We start from the raw sequence: 16,141 nt of genomic DNA on the forward strand, positions 1-16,141 counted from the left end.
CTAGCAACCCCGGAAGTTGCGGTCCATCAACCAAAATTTGTCATCCAACTCAAACAAGCAATGTCAGTCAATCATTATGTCGTACCCAATGGACAGATGCGATGGATAAGACACCACCGATCTACTGTAATATTATCCATCACAGCTGATATCGCGAAAAATTTTACAGTAAGTCCAACACTGGCCAATCATGTGACAGCTTGTTTTCCTAATTTCAGTATCATAGCTAAACCATATATCCTATACTTTGCAAGTATCATTGCGAACATTCATAGATGACTGCTCAGCACGTCCATTCACACATAAAAACGATCAAATTATGCCAGACAACGCTATACATATTTCTAAGACCTCGCGCATAGTACTCGATCAATATCTCTGCGTATGATGGTCACAGAGCTATCTAGTTCTCTTTTATTTAAAAGAGCATCCTTACCTCGGCATTGACCAACCTACCCCGCAACATCGCTACCCAATTATTCCTCAACCGAGCAGACGAATAGGGCTACACTCCACCTCTCTTGACTGAATAGAGCTTTCCTAGTCCTAAACCCTCCAAGTGCACCACATTTCCTGAAATGTAACCAAGTCTTGGAGCTTAGCACACCATATCGATCCATAGTAACACATCTCAAAGTGCCTTAATTTAATAGCATACATTTAAGAAGGACAAGAATGGAGCGATGTTTATACACAACGTAGTTCGACACATTTTTAATTATATCATCCAATCTATCGTGTTTAAACTATTGTCCTAGGGTCCAGGATCGGTGCATCGAAGGTTCTGCGGTAGGGGAGAGAGAGAGAGAGAGAGAGAGAGAGAGAGAGAGAGAGAGAGACATAAACACACACACACTCCTAAGACTAGAACGTTCAACACTTAAAAACGGGCGATAACCTTAGTTCGCTTACTTTTCTGTCCTGTCAGACATATATCCTTCTCCCCGGTTCCCCTACACTGAGCTATCTCTCCTCCAATCGTAAAACTTTTCCTTTCTATGATGCAAGCCAAATATAGCCCTGCGGACACGTCTAGTGCCCAATGATCACACCCGATCACGAGTCAGAAATAATACTATTACTCCATCAGGTCTATATAAAAATGATAGTTATTAGCAGCCGGTACATCCTACAAGCAAACAGATACGTATAACAGCAACATCCAACATGTGAAAATTAAAAGTCATCCCGTCACCGACTCTGTTAACACCCATCTGTCGGGTAAGTGTGTACACAATTATTACAGGCCCTCACAAATACCCACAGCTAATGTAGTTATGACGCTGAAGTCTCGATTTTCCACCAAGCATACGGCAGGGTGGGGATCGTGTAAATCAAAGTGCGTTTAGAGAAATGTGTCAACCTTCATCACACAAGAGATGGAAGACCTCTGATGACCGACGGGTTTACCGTTAACGATCGCAAGTAGACAGTGCTTTAAGCCACATACGGAACATGTAGCCGCATATGACTAGAACGCAGGCTATATCACATGACTAAAGCATCCAAATAGAATACTAGAAAAAAAATCGACCTTCAGCAACTTGTCCTTCTCTAGAATAAATGATTAAACGTTTGAATCGTACCTAGTTGCAGCTCTGTCTCAATCGATAATCCTGTACACTCTCTGTTATCATTTAACACAGATGTGAGTAAGTTTAGATGTGAATGATTCTCTGTCCTCCTGAAAAGCATCAAATTCAGTATTCAACTCGCATGTATCACTGCTACCTCAGTAGACATACACTATAACACGAACTCAACGAGAAAAATTGACTGCCTTCCTTATTCCGCTCGCTTCAATGTCATCGTGTTCCTACATTCCTTTTGTTGCCGCATACTTGACTCCATGTACAAATTCCCCCCTGCGAACCAGAAGATAAGCAAGTACGTTCTCATTTTCACCGCATTTCGTTGTATATTAGGTTAGTTTATACCTATGCGCTAATCAGTTTTCGCATTTCTTTCGATTTTATGTCAGATCCATCCATGCGACCGCGACATAAGCTATCGTTCTGTGTTCTAAAATTTTCTCTAAATGTAACCAAGGCATATCCAGTCACCTCCACATTCGGAGAGCGCTTGCTCTGCTTTCTGTATCTCTATGTACATACAGGCCTCGCGGAAGGCTCCCTGGACCGGCGGTAGAGTAGGGTTAACGTTCGAATGTGGTGGACCCGCCGCGATCGCCCAGCGTACCGGCAGTCTAGCGCGAGTGACAGCCTCACGTGACAGGCGTCGGCAGTGGCTCCACGTGCTGGCTAGGGGGTGGCGAGGATTTGAACTAATTCAGTTGGAGCGCGGACGTCGTGGCGACTGCATTGCGATATCAAAGATGTGTGCTGATTGTGTTGGAGAACAAGTGATGACCGTACTGCTTGAAATAAAGTCTTCAGTCCCTGCCCCCCTGCTAAATCAAAGGACGTGACTTAGGTTACTGTTAGTGCAGTTTATTATTTGACGCGATTCTGATAGGTTACCAGTGAAAAAAGATAAGTGACGGAGAGAGTTCGTACGTGTGATCGATTATGGCGTTGTGATTTGAACTTGTGATAGATTTTTATTATGGATGTAAGGAAAATGGCTTTCTCGCCGAGAAAATCGGACATCTAGAATAAATAATAAATGATAATAATTAATAGAAGTACAGTTTTCGAGACATTACCGTGTTGGAATTTGAATTTGGGGCAATTTTCTAGTGGAGATATGCCTATAACAATAAATAATAGTAATAATAAATGATAATGAATGATAATAAATGACAATGAATGATAATGAATGTTAATAAATGATAATTAATAATAATAAACAAAAGTAAGGTTTTGCAGCCATTATCATGTTGGAATTTGAATTTGGAGGGAATTTTCTAGTGAAGGCAGGTCAATAATAATAAATAATAATAAATGCTAATAAATGATAATGAGTGATAATGAACGATAATAAATGATAACAAAGACAAGTACAGTTTTGCATGCGTTATCTTGTTGGAATTCAATGTTCCCGCCATTTTTTCTTCTGGAGGCTTAGGTTAGTGGACGTAGCACAATTGGTATATTTTCCCGCCAAAATCCGCCATCTTGGATGACGTCATGCACTGTTGACAAGTCTGCATGCCGCCATCTTGGGTGACGTCATCGCCGCCATCTTGAATGAATTTGGCAACAATGGAAAGTGGAGTGGTACATAGGTTGCCCCACTACTTATAAGGAGAACAACTCAAGGTGAAAATAAGTCTCATCATCTGGGGAGAAACATACAAAATTAAATAATTCAAATACTCCATCAAACAATCAAAAAACAAAATACTGTCATTAATGAAGGTGCTAAAACTATGGAATATTTTTGTACTGTGCACACACATTTCCAGTGCTGAGCAGTTGAAATGATAGTGCATTTAATTAGTGTGAATTCCACTGATGTTGACATTTATGATATAAATATTACTGAACATTTTCTTGGCTTTGTACCCACATGAGATACATCTGGTTTGGAGCCTACAGAGGTAGCCTTAAGACAGTTAAAACGAATCAAAATGTATTTAGAGCTCATGAGGGGACAAGGCTTAAGGTTCTGATCTACAGGGCAAGAGCAAAGGAATGTAAAACCAGATTTTAGATATAAATCCCAAGGCATTTTATGTTCCCTGCAGTAGTCTTGCACTGAATCTAGTAGTGAATGATGTTGCACACACATCTGAATACGCAGTTTGATTCTGTTGTATGAGAGATAAATTTATGATTTCTTTTCTGTGTCTACGGGACCCTGGACAGTCTGCAGAGGTCATGTATCTGCCCTAACGTTGAAGCCAGTGATTACAATAAAACGGGAATGTAGGATTTAGGCAGTCGCCCCTCTTAAGTATAACGCAGAAGAAGTCAATTCTGCGCTGGTTATAATAAGCGAAGCCGAAAATACAGACAGAATGGTCGCACATGAGGGTGGCAGTGATTTTGTGTTCCTTTGTTTGTTCTAAGACACAAAATAAATAAATAATGCACCACGATAGAATTAGCAGAATGGTACAAAGGTTGTAGATGTGACGTTTATGTACAGACAAACAAAGGACAACAGTTTCAGAATAATTGGATGATTCACTCAAGAGGAGGAGCTAGACAAGTTGAGTATGTCAGTAGTGACGTGTTGGCCCCTATGCAAGCAGTTATTCGGCTTGGCATTGATTGAACTTCACAGTAATGGATGTTGTAATATGTGCTCTGAGTGAAGGAATTCAACGGTTTCTAAGTCACAGTGAGCTTTTTGCGACGTAAGTAAAATTAAAGATATATCACCTGGAATTCTAAATGACTACTGTCTCAGATTGTGCGACAGTTTTTGTCATGGACAGGCTGAAGACATCAATCCTGTCTACTTGAAGACAAGCTTAAATTGGTCCCAACGTTATTAAAGTCTGGCAGCATACCAAGTGAAGCTTTGAAGCTCATTTGCAGCTTCCGCCATCGTATGCAACCTACCACTGTTCAGCACTGCAGTGAACAGTCCTTGTGGTGTGCTACGAGTAGGTGCCAAATTTTAAGATAAATGTCTGTGAAAATATGTGCTTTCATGATACCTGTCTGCTGCACGTCATTTTCACCGCAAAAAGCAATTGGTACGAAGCGCAAGCACTGAGCACGGGGCGCGAGAACCCCTGGAGGCGGCCCTGCTATAGAACAAATAGTCAATGGTTTATCATACCATAATGGTCAAATGTTGGGAATAATTATACTAAACTGTTAGATAAAGATTATGAAAGGGAAGTACTGTACACCAGAAATATAAACATTGGCTCTAGAACACTGTTTATCATTAAATTTATGGGACACCTAGATTTCCACTGCACTATAACTCACTACAGCAAGATGGAAAACTTACCACAACGTCGCTTTGGCTATATGGTTCGATTTTAACAATGAAAGCACATACTTATAGGTACATAGGCGACTTTTCACGCATTGACACTTACTAGCTCAGATCATCACATCGATCTGTCTTCCAAAAATTGCTAACTCTGTGATTATTGATTCATTCGCTTATAGACTTGCGTTGACATATAAAACACCACGTTAAAAAAACGTCTGACAGGAATGAAGTTTTGTTGTAAATAGTTAATAGTAGTTACAATGTGGCAACCTCTTGTAGCAATTCTGGTAATTAAATAAAACATAAATAATGGGTATTTTGAGAAAATTGCTATTACTTCAAATACTTTTCTTTAAAACGCAAAAATATGAAATGAAACGAGTTTCATATGGTACTGCCACCGAATTGCGTTCTAGACAACTCCTGGTACCAAGCGTTGCCAAAAGATGGCACTACAGTAGGCAGTCCTGCCTCACGACACTGCCATCGAGTTCACTAAAGCTATGCTCAAGACCAGGACACGCTACCATGATCCTTTAGGATGGCGTCCATTTTGGACTGTAGCAGACTGTATTCATATAGCGTTTGTCGCTAGGAAGTGTTTGCGCTCAGAAATGAATTGCTATGCTGCACCGAACTGCAGCAGCAGTTCATCTATAGAAATCAGGTCATTCATATTTCCTACAGACAAAGAAAGATTGGAGGTTAAACGGTTACAGAACTGTTGGAGAGACAAATCCATACCAACACTTTCCAAGTTATGTCAGATAACTAAATTGACCGTTTAAAAGAATTACTGGACTTTACAGTGCTGGATATTGTATCACAATATTTGCTCTGTACGAGAGATTTCTACAGCTTCAGAATCACAGTGAGCTTTTTAATGTTTTTGTGCATCATTAGTAAAATTAAAGATATATCAGCTTGGATTCTCAGTGACTATTGTTTGAAACTGTGTGACAATTTTTGTCATGGATAGGCTAAGCGTATCAATCTTGTCGACTTTAAGATGAACTTAAATTGGACCAATGTTAATAAAGTCTGATAGTACACCAAGTGAAACTTTGAAGCTCATACAAGAATATGGCTTTGTTCACATACAAATAAATACAAATGTTTCATTCCACTGTTGAGCATATTTACATGCAACTGGTGTCGTCAGTGTTTAGATAATAATAATAACAATAATAATAATATAAATTTTATTAACTACAATATAATAATCCAGGATGGATGCAATACATATTTTATAAATGTAAATCATAACAAGAATTTTCCTAATAGATAAATTACAAGATAAATGAACTACATAGTTCAGTGAATGACAAATAAACAATCAAACAGATAATTAACAATTGTTGTTGTTGTGGTCTTCAGTCCTGAGACTGGTTTGATGCAGCTCTCCATGCTACTCTATCCTGTGCAAGCTTCTTTATCTCCCAGTACCTACTGCAACCTACATCCTTCTGAATCTGCTTAGTGTATTCATCTTTATTAATTCATCAATTAACAATAAGTACATGAAACAGTAATAAAATAGTTGCACAGTATGGCATATGTATAGTTTGCAGTTTATTTATAGTTCATTCTCATAAGGAAAGTGGGTCATTTGTCACATACTCAAGGAACTCTTGAGCAGAGTAAATTACTTTACTTTTGATCCACGTCGAAAGACTAGTTTTAAACTTATTTACTGGCACTGTGTAGGCATTTTCAGGTAATTTGTTGAAGTAAACAGTACCAAGATATTTGTAGCTCACAGCTAAAGTGTAGCCATAGGTACTTTGCTAGTGTAACTGGTGACAGTAGCAAGTGGAGAAAGAAGAAAGTTTAAACGGAGTAAAACGCATCTGAGGGTAACAATGGGCAAGGCACAACTGCGTGGGCTAGAAAAAGTGTCGATTAAACATGAGATGGGATGGCTGAATGTTTGGATTTCAACAAAGCCATACAGGAGTTCACTGATGCCAAAGCAAGAAAAATATCTTTAATATAAGGTAACTGTGTAAGCATATGTCTATTATTAATGTTAGTTTTGATTTATTTATGTATGTCGTGATTTTTCTTTCATTTACATAACAAAGATTTGTCGTAGGGTAGGCTTAAATTATTTTTGTCTAACGGCCAAATAGGTTGTCAGTGCCACCTATCTGCGCAAACCTAAGTTGGAAGTACTACTTCACATACTATAGCCTGTTTCCTTTTCCATTTTTCCTGAGACCCATAGTTCTGCTCGGAAATAGTTGACTTAATTTGGCACGGTTTGTGCCTTGCAGCCTCCGCCATCGTATGCAACTTATCACTGTTCAACACTGCAGTGAACAGTCTTTGTGGTGTGCTAGGAATAGGTATCACATGTGAAGATAAACGTCCCTGCAAATATGTACCTTCACGAAGTCGGTCTCTCCTGAACATCATATTCACCACAGCAAGCAATCGGTACAAAGCACAAACAGTGGGCTTTGGGCGCCAAAATCTCTGCAGCCGGCCCTGCTGTAGAACAATATTCAGTGGTTTATAATACCATAATGGTCAAATTTTGGCAATAATATATACTGATCTGTTAGATACAGATTATGAAAGGAAAGTACTGTACTGCAGGATTACAAACTTTGCCTAACTCAGACCCTTTATCATAAAACTTACGGGACATCTTGAGTTTCGCTTCTCTATCACACACAACAACAGCAAAGTGGAATAACTACCCTCTATTCAAGCTACTTACTATGTCGCCTTCGTTTACTTGATTCATTCTGCAAGGGTAATAATCAGCCACATCGGTCACATGATCATGACATTAAAAGTCTTGCTAACTGTGATCGCCATGACGTTCTTTTAAAAGTTTTCAAACCAAACATGTTTGGAAAATACTTCGTGTTGCAAGAGCGTGCGTTGACATATAAATACAGAACGTTACAAACGAGTCCAACGGGAATGAAGTATTATTGAAAATAGTAATTACAAAGTGGCAAACTCTTATAGCAATTTTGGTAATAAAATGGAAAATAAATAAGGGATAATTTTAAGAAAATAACTATTACTTCAAATATTTTTCTTCAAAACTTCAAAAATTTGAAGTTAAATGATGAACGGCGTTCTATACAACTAAGCTGTGTACAACTAAGTACTTAGCGGTACCGAGAGATGGCAGTCCTGCCTCACGGCACTACCATGAGTTGAATAAAGCTATGCTCAAGGTCAGGTCACGCTACCGTGATCTTTTGCGATGGCCGCCATTTTGGACTGTAGTAGACTGTATTCTTATAGTGTCTGTCGCTAGGAAGTGTTTGCAGTTGGATATGAATTGCTGTGCTGCACAGAACTGTAGTAGCAGCTCATCTAAAGAAATCAGGTCAATATTTCCTACAGACAAACAAAGTTTGGGAAGTTAAATCATTACAGAACTGTGGGAGAGACAAATACAAACCAACAACACTTTCCAAGTCATGTGAGATAATTAAATAAACCGGTTAAAAGAACTGTTGCCGTGACGTGTTCTAAATTTTTCACATTTGTTAAAGGCATGGAAACATAGTCTTTTCCTAGTGTACTTCGGATCAAAAAGCAATGCACTTAGCTAGAGTTGGAGGTCTTTGTTAATCGTGTCTTTGGAGTTCTTGTTGTGAAATTTCCATATAAACTTTCACCTGCTAACGCATATTCCTTTAGAAGTCAAATATCAACTTTCATAGATTTAGCTTTAAATGTGTTTTAATGTAACGAAATATGATCATAAAATTTTTATCTCATATTTTACTCCCTTAGGGAATATAGGGAGTAACTGCCCCAATATGCTGAAAAACAATTTTTTTTTATTTCCAACCGAGAAGCCGAGAAGCCAAATTTTCATAGACTTAGCTTCAAATGTGCTTTCTTAATGATATCTCTCAATAGAACGTTTCATGCTCTACTTCACCCCATCAAGGACTGAATTTCATAGACAATGAAATATGCAATTTTATATTCTAACTGAGGAGCCAAATACAAATTATTATAGCTCCTGCTTTAAAAATCCTTTCATATAGAAATATTTTCATAAAACATGTCATCACCCTATTAGGGGTCGAATGTCCAATACATACACACACACACACACACACACACACACACACACACACACACACACACACACACACACATATATATATATATATATATATATATATATATATATATATATATATATATTTGCAACCAAAAGTTAAATACCAGTTTTCATAGATGTAGCTTTAAGATGATTTAGTAGTTCTTTAATAATAACTTACTTTTAAAAAAATTCACACCCTATGTTACCCCTGTAGGTGTCAAATTTCCAAAAATGCTGGAACATATATATATTTTTTTCTGTCCAAGTTGATAGTTCTACCTTCGAAATCTTCGTACCATTTTTCACCCCCTTATGGCGCTATTCCGAAAAGTCCCTTCTTAATCGACATGTACAGAATAAGGCTTCTATCCTTAGCGGGCTGGGCTGGGCGATGATGAGTCAGTCGGTCATTCTGTCAGTTGGGACATTTCCTTTTATAAAAAGATTGTTGAATGGAAGCCACTGATGGATGATCAGTTACTATCACTTGTGTAGCCTGAAATAATGTTATCTTATGAGGGTACCAAATCAGTGGTGAGAAAATTATGTCTGAATTAAACTGTGGATGCATAGAAATTTATATAAAGCCTTCCTCTTTAAAACTTTCTTGTACTGTAATTTCAATTTCTTTTGAGTCTCAGTACTGTACTGGCACGCAGTCTATCGACACAATGGATTTTAGCAATTTGTTACTTTGTAACTTAATCAGTGAAATTTTTCACACAAAGAAGAAACTAGAAGATAGCAATTGTCACACTTGACGCATTAATCAATTAAGTTGTAGAGGCTACCCTCTGGCAGGCTGCAAACCCCTACTAATTCGTAAGGATGCAGACGGAGAACTTGAGTTTATTACTGGAAATACAAGTAGTTTCCGTTTCTTCTGCAACGACTGACTGCTACGTAATCTGGAGAAGAATCCTCTGAATCCAATAGTGGACTCAGGGCTGCCGAGGGCACTGCATCACTTGGAATGGAAGTCGATGACTCTTGATATGGCGATTTCGCCGCCTGCTGACGAGGTAGACACGTCCTGTCGGCAGCTCTGTTTTTGGAGATGTCCATGACCTCGACGTGTGTATTTTGTTACATACGCCGTTTCGGGGAGGTCTCAAGTGCCGAAAACTATTATTTATGTCAGCGAGGAGAGGCCTTGTTCTAAGACGTCATTCGTAATCAACGAATCGATTCTGCTCTTCCAGAATCCACTGATAAACCATTTTCCTCTGAGCTGCTCGCAGCCTCTCCTAAGAGTTCGAGCTGGCTGTTTTGCCTGACACCGTAACGGTGTTGGCATGTTTACACTTTTCAGTAGGCAGCTGGCGACTCTTGTACTTGACTGAGTAATGCCGGCTGTCAGAACGTTTTTACTCTCACGTTCCCTTACTAGTTTTGTCGTGTAACATTCTCCTAAACTTTAATAAAATTCGTCGGAAATTTTGCCGTTTTCTGTTTGGTTAACTGTCTAACATATGGTAAGTAGGCTGTTTAAGTTATTATATTGGTAACGCCACCGCCACGTAGCGCTCTGTATGAAAATCACTGGCTGTGCTGTGTGCAGTCTGAGGCTGGTCGGCATTGTTGCAATAGTCGCTATTGTAGTGTTGGGCAGCTGGATGTGAACAGCGCGTAGCGTTGCGCAGTTGGAGGTGAGCCGCTAGCAGTGGTGGATGTGGGGAGTGAGATGGCGGAGTTTTGGACAGAGACAGTAAATTTGTAAGACTGGATGCCATGAACTGATATATATACACTCCTGGAAATGGAAAAAAGAACACATTGACACCGGTGTGTCAGACCCACCATACTTGCTCCGGACACTGCGAGAGGGCTGCACAAGCAATGATCACACGCACGGCACAGCGGACACACCAGGAACCGCGGTGTTGGCCGTCGAATGGCGCTAGCTGCGCAGCATTTGTGCACCGCCGCCGTCAGTGTCAGCCAGTTTTCCGTGGCATACGGAGCTCCATCGCAGTCTTTAACACTGGTAGCATGCCGCGACAGCGTGGACGTGAACCGTATGTGCAGTTGACGGACTTTGAGCGAGGGCGTATAGTGGGCAAGTGGGAGGCCAGGTGGAAGTACCGCCAAATTGCTCAACACGTGGGGCGTGAGGTCTCCACAGTACATCGATGTTGTCGCCAGTGGTCGGCGGAAGGTGCACGTGCCCGTCGACCTGGGACCGGACCGCAGCGACGCACGGATGCACGCCAAGACCGTAGGATCCTACGCAGTGCCGTAGGGGACCGCACCGCCACTTCCCAGCAAATTAGGGACACTGTTGCTCTTGGGGTATCGGCGAGGACCATTTGCAACCGTCTCCATGAAGCTGGGCTACGGTCCCGCACACCGTTAGGCCGTCTTCCGCTCACGCCCCAACATCGTGCAGCCCGCCTCCAGTGGTGTCGCGACAGGCGTGAATGGAGGGACGAATGGAGACGTGTCGTCTTCAGCGATGAGAGTCGCTTCTGCCTTGGTGCCAATGATGGTCGTATGCGTGTTTGGCGCCGTGCAGGTGAGCGCCACAATCAGGACTGCATACGACCGAGGCACACAGGGCCAACACCCGGCATCATGGTGTGGGGAGCGATCTCCTACACTGGCCGTACACCACTGGTGATCGTCGAGGGGACACTGAATAGTGCACGGTACTTCCAAACCGTCATCGAACCCATCGTTGTATCATTCCTAGACCGGCAAGGGAACTTGCTGTTCCAACAGGACAATGCACGTCCGCATGTATCCCGTGCCACCCAACGTGCTCTAGAAGGTGTAAGTCAACTACCCTGGCCAGCAAGATCTCCGGATCTGTCCCCCATTGAGCATGTTTGGGACTGGATGAAGCGTCGTCTCACACGGTCTGCACGTCCAGCACGAACGCTGGTCCAACTGAGGCGCCAGGTGGAAATGGCATGGCAAGCCGTACCACAGGACTACATCCAGCATCTCTACGATCGTCTCCATGGGAGAATAGCAGCCTGCATTGCTGCGAAAGGTGGATATACACTGTACTAGTGCCGACATTGTGCATGCTCTGTTGCCTGTGTCTATGTGCCTGTGGTTCTGTCAGTGTGATCATGTGATGTATCTGACCCCAGGAATGTGTCAATAAAGTTTCCCCTTCCTGGGACAATGAATTCACGGTGTTCTTATTTCAATTTCCAGGAGTGTATATTATGACTTTTGAACACTATTGAGGTAAATACATTGTTTGTTCTTTATCAAAATCTTTCATTTGCTGACTATACCTATCAGTAGTTAGTGCCTTCAGTAGTTTGAATCTTTTATTTAGCTAGCAGTAGTGGCGCTCGCTGTATTGCAGTAGTTCGAGTAACGAAGATTTTTGTGAGGTAAGCGATTTGTGAAAGGTATAGGTTAATGTTAGTCAGGGCCATTCTTTTGTAGGGATTTTTGAAAGTCAGATTGCGTTGTGCCAAAAACTATTGTGTGTCAGTTTAAGCACAGTCATGTATAATTGTTCTAAGGGGACGTTTCATATGTCGACCCTCAGCCGAGGATACCTCGCTGGAATCTTCTGATTTTTTTTCTTCTAGTTTGTGTAATTAGTGTAGCTATTGTTTATTGCTAGCGCGTAATTATAGAGAGAATTTCATTTGTAGTTGTAGTTTTTCATTATTGTACAGTAAAACAGTTGTGGCATGCATGTAGATTTGCACCAAGTATTGCGCAGCTGCACTAGCAATCAACGAGATTTTATTTTCAGTGCTATGTTAATGTGTTTTTTTGTTTCGCTCTTCAAATTGTGCTTTTCTGTGTTGTCGTGTGAAATATTGTGACAATAATGGCGTGTGAAAAACGTAATACTAGGCTCCAAAGTAAACTGAGAAATGACAGTGAAGACGAAAGCAGTGTGTTTGCGCCACTGTGTAATGAATTAACTAATGTTCAAACTACTAATTTGGTAATTGTGCATAGGGAAAAGGAGCCGGCGGCAAACAATGGTGTAGACAGTGAAACAATCAGTGAACAGGGAAGCATTATCGATCGATCGGTCGGCAACAGCCCGCCTCAGGAATCGGAAATGACAGGACACAATCTTGCAAATACTGCAGATTCAGGTTTTGGGTCCTCACCGTTTTCTCAAATAAGTCAAGACACATTTTCTGCTTGTCAAACTGTGAATGTTGCCGGTGCAACTTCACTGCCAAAAAGCACTGAGGAACATGTTTCAGACACCAGTGCATTGTTATTACAGTTAATGCAACAAATGGGACAAAGGCTACAAAAGTTAGACACAACGCGTGAACAAAATCAGAAACAAATGGGACAAAATCTTCAAAAGTTAGACACAATGGAACAAAATCTTCAAAAGTTAGACACAATGGAACAACACCAGACACAAACACAGCAACAGTTACACGCAGTGGGACAAAATCTTCAAAAGTTAGACACCACACTTGAACAAGCATGTGAAGATTTAACTACTGAGTTACATAAAATCGAATCGAAATGTCAAAAAGTCTGTAATGACGTAAAAACACAAATTTGTGAGCATTTCTAACCTATTTTTTCGCGTCATGAAAATGCATTACAGAATCACAAAGCAACCATAAAGGAACTGCAAATTATAGTTCATGAAAATCACGACACCTTGCAAGCTAAAATTGACTCAGTTGCATCTACCAATTCGGTTACACAACTTGCAAAAAACTCAGGAAAACTTAAAGGACACAGTAGATACTCTGAAAAGTGGTTCAGAAAGACACATGGAGGAAATTAGTTCATTATCAGAGAAAGTAGTTGAACTTTCGGATCAGCTAAATAATTTATCTACGAAGGTAGATGATAATCTGAATGACACAAAACCGGTAGTCTTTAATGACACAGAAGAGTGTGAGCAAATTAGGAAATTCAAACAAAATCATAATCAAATTAATACGCAACACCAAAGAGAAATCCGGGAAGTACAAGATCAGTTGACACAGGTAATACAGGAATTACATATTTTAGAGGACACTCGCGCTCCAATACGGGAAGAGGGACATAGAAATACGGAACAGCCACAAAATAATAACACAGGACACTTCGGAAATTATGAAAGAAATTGGCAAGGTACACCGAATTTTGAGATGGAACCGCCGAAACGACGTAACAATGACCGACATGCGACTCGCCGACATGATGATTTTGACTATAAGCTGTTCATTACTACACGTAAATTCAAAACATTTAAGAATTCTGGCAACGACATTCATCCACAAGCATGGCTCCATCAATTCTCTGTTTTCCTCCCAACTGGTCATTAGAGCACAGATTAGAAATTATGTGTGGCTACTTAGAGAATGAACCAGCTGAAAGAATGCGATCGGTCATTCACGATTGCCACAGTGAAGGAGAATTTTATCATGCCTTCCTCTCAGCATATTGGTCTCAAGCTACACAAGACCGAGTAAAACATAGCATCATAATGATTAAACATTTCGAACAATCTGAATTTTCCAGTCTTGTGAAATATTTTGAAGACATGTTGCACAAGTATCAGTACGTGTCAAACCCATACAACCCCTCAGAACTCATCCGCATTTGCTTAATCAAATTACCTGAACATTTACGACATATTATTTTGGCAGGACGTTACAAAGACGACATTGAAGCTTTTCAGGGACTCTTACAAGAATTAGAAATTGACCCTGACATTCGCGGAACGCGAAAACAGGAACACAACAATTACAAGTCGCATCCATCGCAATTCCGCGATAAAAGAAATAATAACTGGACACGACAAGGTTATTCTCACAACACAAATCGTGACCAAAACAGACACCACCCATATGACAACCGTTGGCAGAATAATAATTACAGGGAAAGATCACCTCTCCGTGGTAGTGACTATCACAGAGACAACCATAGAAACAGACAATATGGGAACCAAAATAATTATTATCAGGGGAGACTGAATAACTTCAGACGCAACAGTTCAGCGTGCAGTTACGATTCAGGGAGAAATTTTCCACCACGTGACCGACAAGAAAGAAATTGTGGAATCTACTGACATGACAACAGACGATATAATCATAACGACAGACCTGAATTTTATCAGAACTGGTGGGATTCAAACAGAGCAGGGCACTCTCGACAAGGTGAATTTGTAGAAGTTAGGTCTCCTAATCCCAATAACGACGCGCGCCAACAAAGAAACAGACAATGACTCACACCGCAGGCAGCCACGTGCACCGGCTGGCTCAGAGAAAAATAACATAGACGCTAACCTTGAGAAAAATTCCAGTATTCTTTACTGACGTATACCGGATGATAATTGCGTTCAAGCTGAAACTCTGAGTACTATGAAGAGTAAAGGATTCCACCACATTTCACATATAAAACCGCTTATTGAGAGATAATCTGTTTTTTAATTTTTTCTTTACCATAAAACTTTTCACTTCACATTTCTAGTATGCTTTGTCAGACTTAAGAAACTGTTACCATGCAACAATGTTTGAAGTTAAACATCCAGTCAAGAACCTGGGCAAATTATTTAAACAGTAATTAAGAATGCATTGTTATACTGAACAGACGACACAGTGTTGTACATTCTTGCAACAAGTTGCACGATTACGTAACGACTATCAGGCTTACATACTTAGAACTTAAACTGCTAATGAGATTTTAATGCAACATTTTGGTTTACTTGAAAAGATACTCTTTATTTGAAGTACATTCAGTGAGATTAAAGATGACTTGGCATTTGGTTTCTTTGATAGGTAAACGATTATATCACGACACTATTAATATGTGACACAATTTACATTGTTGCTTTTGCGGTGTATCTGTTTTATATCTGCATAGTTTTTCTGTATTATTCTGGAAAGTAAAACATGTTTTAGTAGTAACTTTTGTGGTATAGCTACAATGAGACAGCCTTTTTCGTAGCACAACAATACGTCACATTATAGCACTTTCTTGATCACAGTAAGGTACGTAATAACTACGATATATATACGCAAAGCATTTCACTTTCGTTTATGATGAGGTAAGTACATTGACTTCAGCAGAACTTTGCTTACAGAGGACGATAACTACGACACTTCCACAGAATTATCTTACAGCAAGACGCACATTTAGCGCTACAGGACATGCATTTGAGTGATTAATTTTGTACTTAAACCATTTATTTTTCAAGATTTTTGAATTACAAAGAAAGTTTTCCTTGATACATTTCATTCCATTGCTGTA

The sequence above is a fragment of the Schistocerca piceifrons genome, chromosome 8 (genome assembly GCF_021461385.2).
Source record: "Schistocerca piceifrons isolate TAMUIC-IGC-003096 chromosome 8, iqSchPice1.1, whole genome shotgun sequence".
Taxonomy (NCBI): Eukaryota; Metazoa; Arthropoda; class Insecta; order Orthoptera; family Acrididae; genus Schistocerca; species Schistocerca piceifrons.